Below are 12,439 nucleotides of genomic sequence, written 5' to 3'. Positions count from 1 at the left end.
CCATGGGAGATCAATGTCAATTGGTAGCTGGATTGATGTTTATTTTGCGGAATGCCAAGTTGATCAAGATGGAGCACATGCGGCGAGGATGGCGACGTGCGTATAAGGCTTGGACGAGTCTGGAGCGCGTCGTGGCAGGATCATGCAAACACATGGCGTCAAGCAATGCACGGACAAGTGCGGGGCGGTCACGACGCAGGGTGGAGCATGGTTGCAGTCGGATAATTTCGGCTGGGTCGGACTGGACTGTCTGACGGATCGATGGGGATGTCGATCAAAGCAGAAGACGGCGGTGATTTCGGCGACGACGACATAGGAGCGTGATGCTGATGGTGGTCGACTTCTGGGGCGTGGAAACACATGGTGCAGGCCTGAGGGCTTGTGCGGCTTCGACAGACTATGGCGCAGGGTTGATTCAAGGCAGTGTACACATGAGAGCTTGAAGTCAACAGGGCGCGGGGGTGGCATGTACAACCACCATGGAGTCATGTTGAAGGTGGAGTTGGAGTCTGATGGGTGACTTCACTCTGAGCTGATGGAGGGGCTATGGCGTAAGTTAACGGAGAGTCGAAGCCTATTTTAGCGGGATAGCGAGAGACACGTGGATCGGACTGGGCGCCAGTGGTCTGATGGAGGCGTGATACTCGGCATCGGTCGGTGATGATCGATGGTTCTCTGCAGTGAGAGTTGAGACAGTGGGGGCTAGCTACCCGGGAGACTCGACCAGGACAGCAGAGGCTCGACGCGGTGATAGCGGCGAGGCGTGCGGTAAGCACGGGACACAGCGACAGGCCAGGGCACCAGTGGTCAGATATATTGTTAGACAAAGTGTGCAGGGGGTGCTGAAGCAGTGTTGACGAGTACCAGATTCAAGTTGGTGACTGGGTCTATCGGTGCCGGTTGATGGACAGGAGTTGACCATGGAGAATCTGAGAAAGTGGCGGAAAGTCTAAAATTGTCAAAACAGAGAAAGTACATGGTCGTATATTCTGTGGTGCTCGATGCACATGGCAAAGTGTGGATGACAAGACAGAAGGAGGCGGAGTGCTATAGCTTTGGGACATGCCAGAGACTATCCGGAAAAGGGGTGAGACAACTGTGAATTTGACTCAGGGTGACACAGGGCGACGGTGAAATTCCTTCAAGTTTCAGACAAGCAGTCAAGAAAGAGCGGTGACGTTGAGTTCAGGTAACTCTTATATGTGGCGTCCAATATGTGAATTGTTCATTTTCATGCAGACAGTGGTCGGTGTGTGATGGTGTTGAACGGATTCTCCAAAAGTTGGGAGCACAAAGTAGAGTATTAAGGAACTTAATTTTGCTCGAGTGTTGACTGTGAAGAAGACGAGAAGGGACTACAATTGCAGGTGGAGTCACATGGAGTCTGGGAGTAGCAGCGGTGCTCATGGTGTATCTCAAGTCCAATGTACATGGAGGTTCGACGCACGAACGAATTCAAGGTAGTGGAGAATATTCGCCAAGGTGGAGTTTGTTAGAGTTGTGTCGTTATTGTACAAGTTAGGTTACAGTTGGACTTGGAGTCGTACGGTGTGTAGACAGGGTAGGAGTTGTGTCCTAATAGGACACTTGTATCCTAGGCCTCTCATATATATCGGAGGTAGACACCTGATGTAACCTATGCCAACATAATAGCACGGGCACGCGGGGGAGCCGGCGGCGTGTGCCGGCGCCCGGGCGACCAGGGTGCGGTATTGCGACGGTGTCATGGGGAGGAGCGCCCGTAGTCATGCCCCGGGGATGTAGCCATATCGGTGAACCTCGTTAACAAATCTCGGTGTCGTGCCTTGTGTGAATGCTTGCTCCTCGGTAGATAGATGGAGTGCCTCGGATTATTCTAACAAGGCGCTGCCGCCGACAGCCGCCACCACGGACGAGGAGCACGAGCATCCCACGCTGCACATGCACAACGCGGCCAAGGTCATCCCGGCGCTGCCACTCGAGACGCGGTGGCCGCCGTTCGCGCTCCGCCTGTACCGCGGCTACTAGCTGGCTGAGCGGTTCCTGCCGGCGGTCGCCGCCTTCAACGACCACTTCGAGCCGGCCCTCAGCGCCACGGACGTGCTCCTGGCCACCTGCCCCAAGTCCGGCACCACGTGGCTCAAGGCCCTCGCCTTCGCCACCGAGCATCGCGCCGCGCACCCGCCGTCGTCGCCAGACCACCCCCTCCTGCGCCGCAACCCGCACGGTTGTGTCATGTTCCTCGACGCCATCTTCGACCGCCCCGTCGCCGATGCGCGGGAGGTCCTCGCCGCCTACCCGTCCCGGCCGCGCGTCTTCGGCACCCACTGGGCCTACTCCCAGCTGCCGGAGCGCGTCACCGCTGGATGCCGCATCGTGTACCTCTGCCGGGATCCCAAGGACGTGATGGTGTCCAGGAACTGGTTCCTCAAGAAGTTTCTCCCCCACGACGCCGGCGACCTCGAATTCATGGAGCTCTTCGAGGTGTTCTGTGAGGGACGCAACGGGTACGGACCGGCTTGGCAGCACGCCGCCGAGTACTGGGAGGCGAGCGAGGGACACCCAGACAAGGTGCTCTTCCTCAGCTACGAGGAGATGCTGCGCGACCCTGTCGAGAATGTCGGAAAGCTCGCGCAGTTCCTGGGGTAGGAAAATATCCTATGGAGCTTAGGCTCATGAACACCCCCTTATCTAGCCATTCAATTCTGCATCGCGATTCGTGCAAGTATTTTTTTCTCTTTTTCGTTTCTCACATATAGTTTAACATATGAACTTCATAATTTTTTAGCACAACAGAACATTCTTACTAGAATGTGGGAAAAATACTTTCAGATTTTTTCGCGCATCATAAATAATAGAAAATCTCATTTTCTATATTTTTCTTGGACAAAAAAATCTGAAAGTTTTATCACACATTGTTCTAAGAATGTTTTGTTGTCCTGGAGAGTTTCAAGTTCATTTGTTGTTTTGTTTTGAAGAAACAAAAAAGAGAAAGTTTTCATGTAGTAAGTTAGTTGTGTAGTACGGATCTCAAAGCAACATTAGATGGTGAGAATATGAGGTGTCCAGGAGCCCGTGCTTTAAAAATCCGCGTCTGGAACCCGTTCACATCGGCGGAGGAGGACCCCGGCGTGGTAGAATCCGTGGTGGAGCTGTGGAGCCTGGAGAAGCTGAGTAACCTGGAGGTGAACAAGAACGGCGCGCCGGCGCTGGCCGTGCCCAACAACGCCTTCTTCAGGAAGGGGGTGGCCGGCGACTGGCGCAACCACATGACGCCGGAGATGGCGGCGAGGCTGGACGCCATCGTCGATGACGCCCTGCATGGCACAGGGTTTTCATTCGTCCACTCCGGCCACGCGGCGGAGCACCACGGGACCGGCGCCGGAGCACCATAGATCGTTCGACGGCCCAAGAAAAAAAAAAGAATAACATGATGCGATCAATGCAGGTCGGGTTTCCATCTGGATTGAATCAAGCAAGACTATAGTGTTCTGTATTCTGCAGTTTGAGCTGGATCGGATGTGATCTATCTACTTATATATCATGTACTGTTTCTGTAATGTAATGTCTGAATTACTAGTACATTGGTAAGAACAAGTATTACATCAACACCTTCCAGAAGGGGAATGAATGCAGCTAATTAAGCTAAACCGTGCTCATTTGTTCAATTTTCAAAACCTTCATATGCAGCTTATTATTATGTTTTGCTTACCATGTCATGTCAAGAAGGGGAATAGATGCATTTTCCAGAGGGTTCTGCTGGTTGTTGATCATTTGGCCTGACCGTCATGCCGGCCTTCCAAGAAACCTCGAGGAAACCTCAAGGAAACCATTCATTATCGGGAAGTGTTTGGGGACGGTGCGCCGGCCGAAGCGCTCGGCCGGTCTCTTCCTTTTTTTCACGCGCGGGACACGCTGGCACGCGCGCGCTTAGTTGACCGAAACGTTTTTCTTTCTTTTCTTTCTTTTTCTTTGCTTCTTCTTCCTTCAGCCTCCGCCTGATCCCATCTCGCCTCCTCCATTGTAGCGCGTGGAGCAGCTCGCCGTCGCCCATGGATGTAGAGGTTGCAGCCCCGCTCTCATTCCCACCTCCTTTTTCTTCCTTCTCCCTCTCTTCCCTCTTCCTCCTCCTCTCTTCCCCTTTTGTTGCAACCGGCGACAGGCAAAACGCCCGGAGGACCGAGGTGCCCGTGCTACAACCATGGCCACGGGGGAGGAGCTGCAACCGCGGTACTGGGAGAGTTGCAAACGGCGTTTCCCCGTGCTACAACCATGGACACAAAAGCTACATCCAGTAGATAAAAAAGTTTCAACCAGACAACGAAATGCAGGAAAAGTTACAACCCGCAGATGAAAAAGCTTCAAACAGAGATTGAGAAAATCCTCCTCGACGACGACCACGACGTCTCTCTGTGTGTTTTGTTGCAACTGCAGATTAAAAAGCTGCAACCCTTTGTGAAAAAAGCTTCAAGCTCAGGTGAAAAAAGCTTCAATTGGCATGGTGGAAAGCTTCAATCCGCGAGAAAAGCTTCAATTGGCATGGTGGAAAGCTTCAATCCGATGAGATAAAAAGCTTCAACCTGACTCGTCAATGGCAGCGAGCGGCGACGTTGAGAGCTGCATCGGCGACACGACAGTGCAACGACGATGGAGGCTGCTAGGTGTTGCAACGACAGGGGGTGCCGGTGTGCTTCAAGACGGCGCCATTTTTTGCTACAAGGGGGGCTTTCTGCTGGACCGGGGGGTGAGTATGGATGATGCGATAGCGACGGGGACGGCGATTGGCGGCAACGGAGAGCGCATCCAGCAGCGTGGGACTAGGGGGGGGAGGTCCAGGTGAGGGGGCTAGTCGCCGGCGGCAGGAGCGGCTGGGGTGGGGGCGCGGTGAAGAAGAAGGAGAGGAAGAAGAAGTCAACGCGGCGGAAGGGGGCGCGAGGAAACAGATCTGACGGCTCGAGCTCGCGGATCGGGCGGCTGGGGCTTGACCGGCCCAACGATTGGGCCGGTGCGCCGGCGCAGATCGTTGCCCTTCATTATCGAATGTACTTTCACATCATATAGATATGTTATGGTAAATGTTTAGATTGTTTTCTATAAAATTGGTCAAAGTTTATGAAGTTTGACTTCAATCAAATCTAATATACAGAGTAAATAAAAATAAAGGGAGTATTTTGATCGTCATGTCAAATCACGACCAACACCATTATTAGGATCGCTATATGCAACGATCATACGTCCTCCACCACCTTGCATCCGCAAAGCGCCTCGCCCGATTATTGGACATGCTGCAGATGCTGACGGCCAATAGCGGCGATGCCATAGAAGAGATACCGTCGGCGCAGACGCGGACCGCCGAAGACAACGAGCATGCCACGCTGCACATGCACAACGTGGCCAAGGTCATCCCGACTCTGCCTCTCGAGACGCAGTGGCCGTCGTTCGCGCTCCACTGGCATCGGGGCTACTGGATGCCCGAGTGGCTAATGCCGGCGCTTGCCGCCTTCAACGACCACTTTGAGATGGACTAAATACAAACTAAGGGACTAAAGTGACTGAACAAACACCACTAAAATGTGTATACCTTTTCTATTTATAAAGATTGAAGTTGATGGTGAGTTCACCGTATGGGCGCAACATCCTTTTCAAATAAACAAATACATGCATCCCTACATGTGGAACTAGCAACCTTTAAGAGAAATACAAATAAATGCATTTTATTCACATGTGGGATCTACTCCCATCAAATAAAGAAATACACTACTTTCATGTGAGACCAACTTACACATATAACAAAGAAAATACCAATCTTGATTTTAGTTCTTTTCCCAACCTATTACATTCATTTAAAATACCCTGATGCTGCATGTCTCTCACCGTATTTTTGCTATCTTTTCTAATCGCAAGTCACGTAAAGGTGATAAAGTACACTAATGTTATTTCTGATAGGCCTTAGGATCGGAATATGCTAGATCATCCGGTAACCTACCTTCTCCTGGTGCGGATGAACTCGATCCCGCGCCGGCCATGGTGGTGTGGTGACGGCGGCGATGTGGACAGAGATGGCGGCGGTGGTGTGCTTCCCGTGAGCACCGCGCTTACCCTGGATCGGTAGGGAGTGTTCGGTGGGGTTTGTGGCAGCGTTCAACCTCGTGGGACGTGCCCCGGCCCCCACCTCTGTTATATAGCACGGGTCAGAGGGGCCCACCAACCATGGTTTGGTTGGGCACCCCCGATCAGGGCGCGAGTCAGGGGCCCGTTCGACCCGTTGGGTTCGAACCGGATAGAGATCAATCTAACATTCTCCCCCTTGATCTCAACTTTACTTTTAACCTTATACTTTCTATTTTATTTGTTTCATCACATATTGGTACATAGAGCATGTTTCATCGCCACAGCTCAATTGCCGATAGAATCATTCAGCTACAACATACGTTTTGTTCAGAAACAAATTCTGTTCCTTTTGGGCCTATCCAGGAATCATAAGGCTTTCCCTTAAACCCATGCCGGCTAAGTGTTCCTTGAACACATTGAGTGGTAAGCCTTTCGTTAGCGGATCCGCAAGCATATCTTTTGTCTTTATATGCTCGAGACTTATAGTTTGATCCTGGATTTTATCTTTCACAACATAATACTTTATCTCTATTGTTTTGTCAGCATTACTCGACTTGTTGTTGTGAGCGTAAAATACCGCGGGCTGATTGTCGCAGTACATCTTTAGTGGTTTGTGAATACAATCTACCACTTCCAAGTCGGGTACAAATTTCTTTAGACATATCGCCTGCCCCGTGGCTTCGAAGCATGCTATGAATTCTGCATACATCGTGGATGATGCAACTATCGATTGTTTGGAGCTTTCCCACGAAATAGCTCCCCCGACGAGGGTGAATACATATCCTGGCGTGGATTTTCTATCATCTTTGTCCCCCGCAAAATCTGCGTCTGAATACCCTTTTATCTCTAGGGATCAGATCTCCTGTATGTTAGCATGTAGTCCTTCGTGCCTTGCGCATAACGCAATGCTTTCTTTAGCATCTTCCAGTGCTCTATGCCTGGATCCTCTTGATATCTACCGAGTACCCCGGTGATAAAGGCTAAGTCAGGGCGAGTGCACACTTGTGCATATTGTAAGCTGCCAACTGCCGAAGCATATGGTACTCCTTTCATTTGATCGATCTCATACTGGTTCTTGGGACATTGGAATTTCCCAAAACTATCGCCCTTAACTATAGGAGCAGGTGTGGCTTTACTCGCATGCATATTATACTTTTTAAGAACCTTTTCTAAATATGCTTTCTGTGATAGTCCTAAGACTCCATTGTTTCTATCTCGATGAATTTCTATGCCCAAAACATAGGATGCTTCACCAAGATCTGTTATGTCAAAATTCGAGGATAAGAACTTCTTTGTTTCTTGTAGTAGACTAACATCACTGCTAGCAAGCAGAATGTCATCCACATACAAGATTAGGAAAATATATTTCCCATTTTTAAACTTTGCATAAATGCAGTTATCCTCAATATTTTCTTTAAATCCAAAACTTTTAATCATTTGATTAAACTTTAAACACCACTGTCTAGAGGCTTGCTTTAATCCATAAATGGATTTCTTCAGGCGGCATCCCATATTTTCCTTGCCTTCCATGATAAAACCCTTGGGCTGTTTCATGTAGACATTTTCCTTTAAATCTCCATTGAGAAATGTCGTCTTTACATCCATTTGATGTAACTCTAAATCAAAATGAGCAACTAATGCCATTATGATCCTTAAGGAATCCTTACATGAGACCGGAGAAAATGTCTCTTTGTAATCTATCCCTTCTCTTTGTGTAAATCATTTTGCCACGAGTCGTGCTTTATACTTTTCTACATTCCCTTTAGAGTCATACTTAATTTTGTAGAACCCATTTGCAACCTACTATTTTGGCTCCTTTAGGAATTTCCTCTAAGTCCCAAACATCTTTGGAACTCATTGATTTCATCTCGTCTTCCATTGCCTTCATCCACATCGATGAATGGGGGCTTCTCATGGCTTCTTCATATGAGGTGGGATCTTTTTCCATATGAACCATTTCTGTGTTATAAACTTTAAAGTCAGTAGAAATAGCTGACTTTATTGGTCTTGTAGACCTTCTAAGGGCCTCAGTTTCTGGCACATTCTGTGCCTCAACTACTGGCACTTCTTCTAAAATTTGCTGCTGCACCTCCCTTTCATGCTCAACAACAGGTTCAGTCGGCTCCTAACGGACAGGTTCCGGGTCTACCCCCATAGTTTTCATGGGTGGAGTTGCAATTGATAGTGAGAAAAATGGCTCCTGAATCATCGGATTAGGTGCATGCACCCTCTTCTCCTCAAGATCAATTTTCTGAGCTACCAAGCTCACCCTCATCATTTCGTCCTCTAAGAAGACTGCATGTCTCGTTTCTACAAACTTTATATATCTATCTGGGCAGTAGAAACAAAAACCCTTTGATCTGTCTGGACAACCAATGAAGTGGCAACTCACTGTTTTAGGATCTAACTTTCCAAAGTTTGGATTAAACATTTTGGCCTCAGCAGGGCAACCCCACACCCTGAAGTGTTGTAGGGATGGCACCCTTCCTGTCCATAGCTCGTACGGTGTTTTGGGCACCGACTTGCTTGGTATTCTATTGAGAATGTGTATGGCGGTTTTAAGCGTCTCCATCCATAATTTCAATGGCAAGTTGGAATAACTCATCATGTTGCGCACCATATCCATAAGTGTACGATTGCGCCTTTCAGCTACTCCATGTTGCTCAGGCTCGCCCAGCATTGAATACTGGGCTACAATGCCAATCTCCTGCAAGAACTTTGCAAAAGGTCCAGGGACTTGGCCACATGGAGTGTGCCGACCGTAGTACTCTCCCCCACGGTCGGACCTGACTATCTTTATTCTTTTATCATGTTGATTTTTAACTTCATCTTTGAATATTTTAAATTTATCCAACGCTTCAGATCTTTCTTTGATTGGATAAATATATCCATAGCGAAAGTAATCATCTGTGAATGTTATGAACAAGTCATATCCATCCACACTTTTCACCGGAAATGGTCCACAAATATCAGTGTGGATGATTTCTAGTGTGCCTGTGCTATGGATTGCACCTTTTTTGATTTGTTTTACGTACTTTCCTTTAACACAATCTATGCATTGTTCTAAGTCTGAAAATTCTAACGGAGGAAGAATTTCACTTTTGACTAATCTTTCTATTCTCCCCTTCGAAATATGTCCCAAGCGGCAGTGCCATAATTTCGATGAGTCGAATGTTCTTTTTCTTTTCTTTTGCTCTTTATTCGACGCGGAAACATTTTCTTTCACATTGCAAACGGAATAAACTTTTTCACGAAGTGATAACAAATAAAGCTCATCATGTTGTAAAGCATCACCCACATAAGCATTATTATACGAAATGGCACACTTGCCATGTCCAAAATAACATTCATAATTATCTTTGTCCAAACAAGAAACACTAATTAAGTTTCTATGACATGATGGAACAAATAAAACATCTCTAAGTAGAAGATTGAATCCGTCAGCTAACTCCAAGGAGATGTCACCGACAGCTTCAACTTCCACTAGTAGAAAAGGGGGAAATTCTGCTTCAACTCCGTTTGCCACTTCAATGCGTCTTTCGCTTCTTAGCGTAGTTTGCGTCGAATGGAATCCCTGTAAAGAATTGGGAACATGAATAGTTGCTCCTGAATCAATCCACCAAGTGGATTTTGAAAACTGTGTATACAAGGATTTGATACGTCTCCAACGTATCTATAATTTTTGATTGTTCCATGCTATTATATTACCCTTTGGATGTTTATGGGCTTTATTTTACACATTTATATCATTTTTGGGACTAACCTACTAACCGCAGTCCCAACCCGTATTGCTGTTTTTATGCCTATTTCAGTATTTTGAAGAAAAGGAATATCAAACGGAGTCCAAACGGAATGAAACCTTCGGGAGCGTGATTTTTGGAATGAACGTGATCCAGAGGACTTGGAGTGCAAGCCAAGAAGCAGCCGAGGCTCCCACGAGATAGGAGGGAGCCCCCCCTGTTGGGCGCGCCCCCTGTCTCGTGGGCCCCTCGGGCATCCACCGACGTACTTCTTCCTCCTATATATACCTACGTATCCTGAAAACATCCGGGGAGCAGACGAAACACAATTTCCACCACCGTAACCTTCTGTATCCGCGAGATCCCATCTTGGAGCCTTCGCCGGTGTTCTGCCGGAGGGGGAATCGACCAGGGAGAGCCTCTACATCAACATCCTTGCCCCTCCGATGAGTTGTGAGTAGTTTACCACAGACCTACGGGTCTATAGTTATTAGCTAGATGGCTTCTTCTTTCTTTTTGGATCTCAATACAATGTTCTCCCCCTCTCTTGTGGATATCTATTCGATGTAATCTCTTTTTGCGGTGTGTTTGTCGAGATCCGATGAATTGTGGGTTTATGATCAAGTTTATCTATGGATAATAATTGAATCGTCTCTGAATTCTTTTATGTGATTGAGTTATCTTTGCAAGTCTCTTCGAATTATCGGTTTGGTTTGGCCTACTAGATTGATCTTTCTTGCCATGGGAGAAGTGATTAGCTTTGGGTTCAATCTTGCGGTGTTCTTACCCAGTGGCAGAAAGGGTTGCAAGACACGTATTGTATTGTTACCATCGAGGATAAAAAGATGCGGTTTATATCATATTGCATGAGTTTATCCCTCTACATCATGTCATCTTGCTTAAGGCGTTACTCTGTTCTTATGAACTTAATACTCTAGATGCAGGCATGAGTTGGTCGATGTGTGGAGTAATAGTAGTAGATGCAGGCAGGAGTCGGTCTACTTGTTATGGATGTGATGCATATATACATGATCATGCCTAGATAATCTCATAATTATTTGCTTTTCTATCAATTGCTCGACAGTAATTTGTTCACCCACCGTAATACTTATGCTTTCTCGAGAGAAGCCTCTAGTGAAACCTATGGCCCCCGGGTCTATCTCTTATCATATTTGCTTTCAATCTATTTTTATTTGCATCTTTACTTTTTGCATCTATATTATAAAATACCAAAAATATATTTATCTTACCATACTATCTCTATCCGATGTCACTTTCGCAAGTGGCTATGAAGGGATTGACAACCTCTTTATCGCGTTGGTTGCGAGTTCTCAGTTTGTTTGTGTAGGTGTGTGGGACTTTTGAGGAGCCTCCTACTGGATTGATACCTTGGTTCTCAAAAACTGAGGGAAATACTTACGCTACTATTGCTGCATCACCCTCTCCTCTTCGAGGAAAACCAACGCAAGCTCAAGACGTAGCAGGATTCATTTACAAATGAAACTATATTGTTACCTCTTTTTGCCATGACTGACTTCAGCCAAGCAGCACAATCTTTCTTGTAATGCCCTTTCTGCTTGCAGTGGAGACAAGTGTCTTTGTCCACTAAGACATGATGTTGCTGATGCTGATGCTGATAGGGAGCTTTGCCATGCTTTGAAGGAGAACTTTTGTTGTTTTGACTGTAGTTCTTTTTCTTGTAATCCTTCGCATAGTTGAGTGAACCACCATGTGCGGCTTTGAGTCTGTCCTCTTCTTGGACACACATTGCTATTGTCTTTTCAATGTCCCATGCTCCAGGTGACATATTATAGTTTACAACAAAAGTTCCAAACTCCTTTGGCAGTGAAGCCATGACCAAGTGGACCAGGAGCTTTGGTTTGATCTCCGGATCCTCATCCATGGGCTTTAGCTTTGCTGCCATATTGCTCATCCTCGGGATGTGCTCTCTTATTCCATGACTACCACCCGTGTAGCGTTGTGTCACTAGTTGCTCTAACACTTGGGTGGCATATATCTTTGAAGAGCCAGTGAACTGGCTCTTTATCTTTGTAAGCAACTCCCCTGTGGAAGTGCACTCTGCAATGGAGCCCACAATGGTGCTCTCGATTGTATTCTTTATAAATGCCATGCACTTTTTGTTTGCGTTGACCCACTTTTGGTTATCTATGAGGTAGGACTGCTCCAAAGGAGCATAGTCCCCCTTCTTTTTAGCCCATGCAGCATCATCATCAGTGGCCTCTCTTACTGGCTCTGTGGGTCTGACTGGCTGTGGTTTCTCCACAACCCAGTCAAGATCAACACAAACAAATGCCAGTTCAACTTTCTTCCTCCACTCAGTGTGGTTGTCACCTTTGAGTATCAGAACTTCTTTTAGGCAACTCATCAAGTGAAAGCCTCCTGAAATCACAATTTAAGTGACATCAGCATAACAATCATATGCAATAATCTAACGTTGGTCAAATTAAACATACAATTGTCTATGCAATTAAATCTATATTACCCTTGGGCAAAATATTAGAAATAAATGCACCTTTAAATTTCAATAATAAAACATGATCATGTTATTAATAACATTGGTCATAAAAAATAACATAATCACATCATTT

General features: G+C 46.8%; 1 pseudogene; it reads left to right on the top strand.

Moving 5' to 3' along the window:
• Window positions 1-261: 261 nt before the first annotated feature.
• On the top strand, window positions 262-3,374 carry LOC123114996 (cytosolic sulfotransferase 5-like; annotated as a pseudogene).
• The last annotated feature ends 9,065 nt before the right edge of the window (window positions 3,375-12,439 follow it).

The sequence above is a fragment of the Triticum aestivum genome, chromosome 5B, assembly GCF_018294505.1.
Source record: "Triticum aestivum cultivar Chinese Spring chromosome 5B, IWGSC CS RefSeq v2.1, whole genome shotgun sequence".
Taxonomy (NCBI): domain Eukaryota; kingdom Viridiplantae; phylum Streptophyta; class Magnoliopsida; order Poales; family Poaceae; genus Triticum; species Triticum aestivum.
This window is presented reverse-complemented; position numbering and strand designations above follow the sequence as displayed.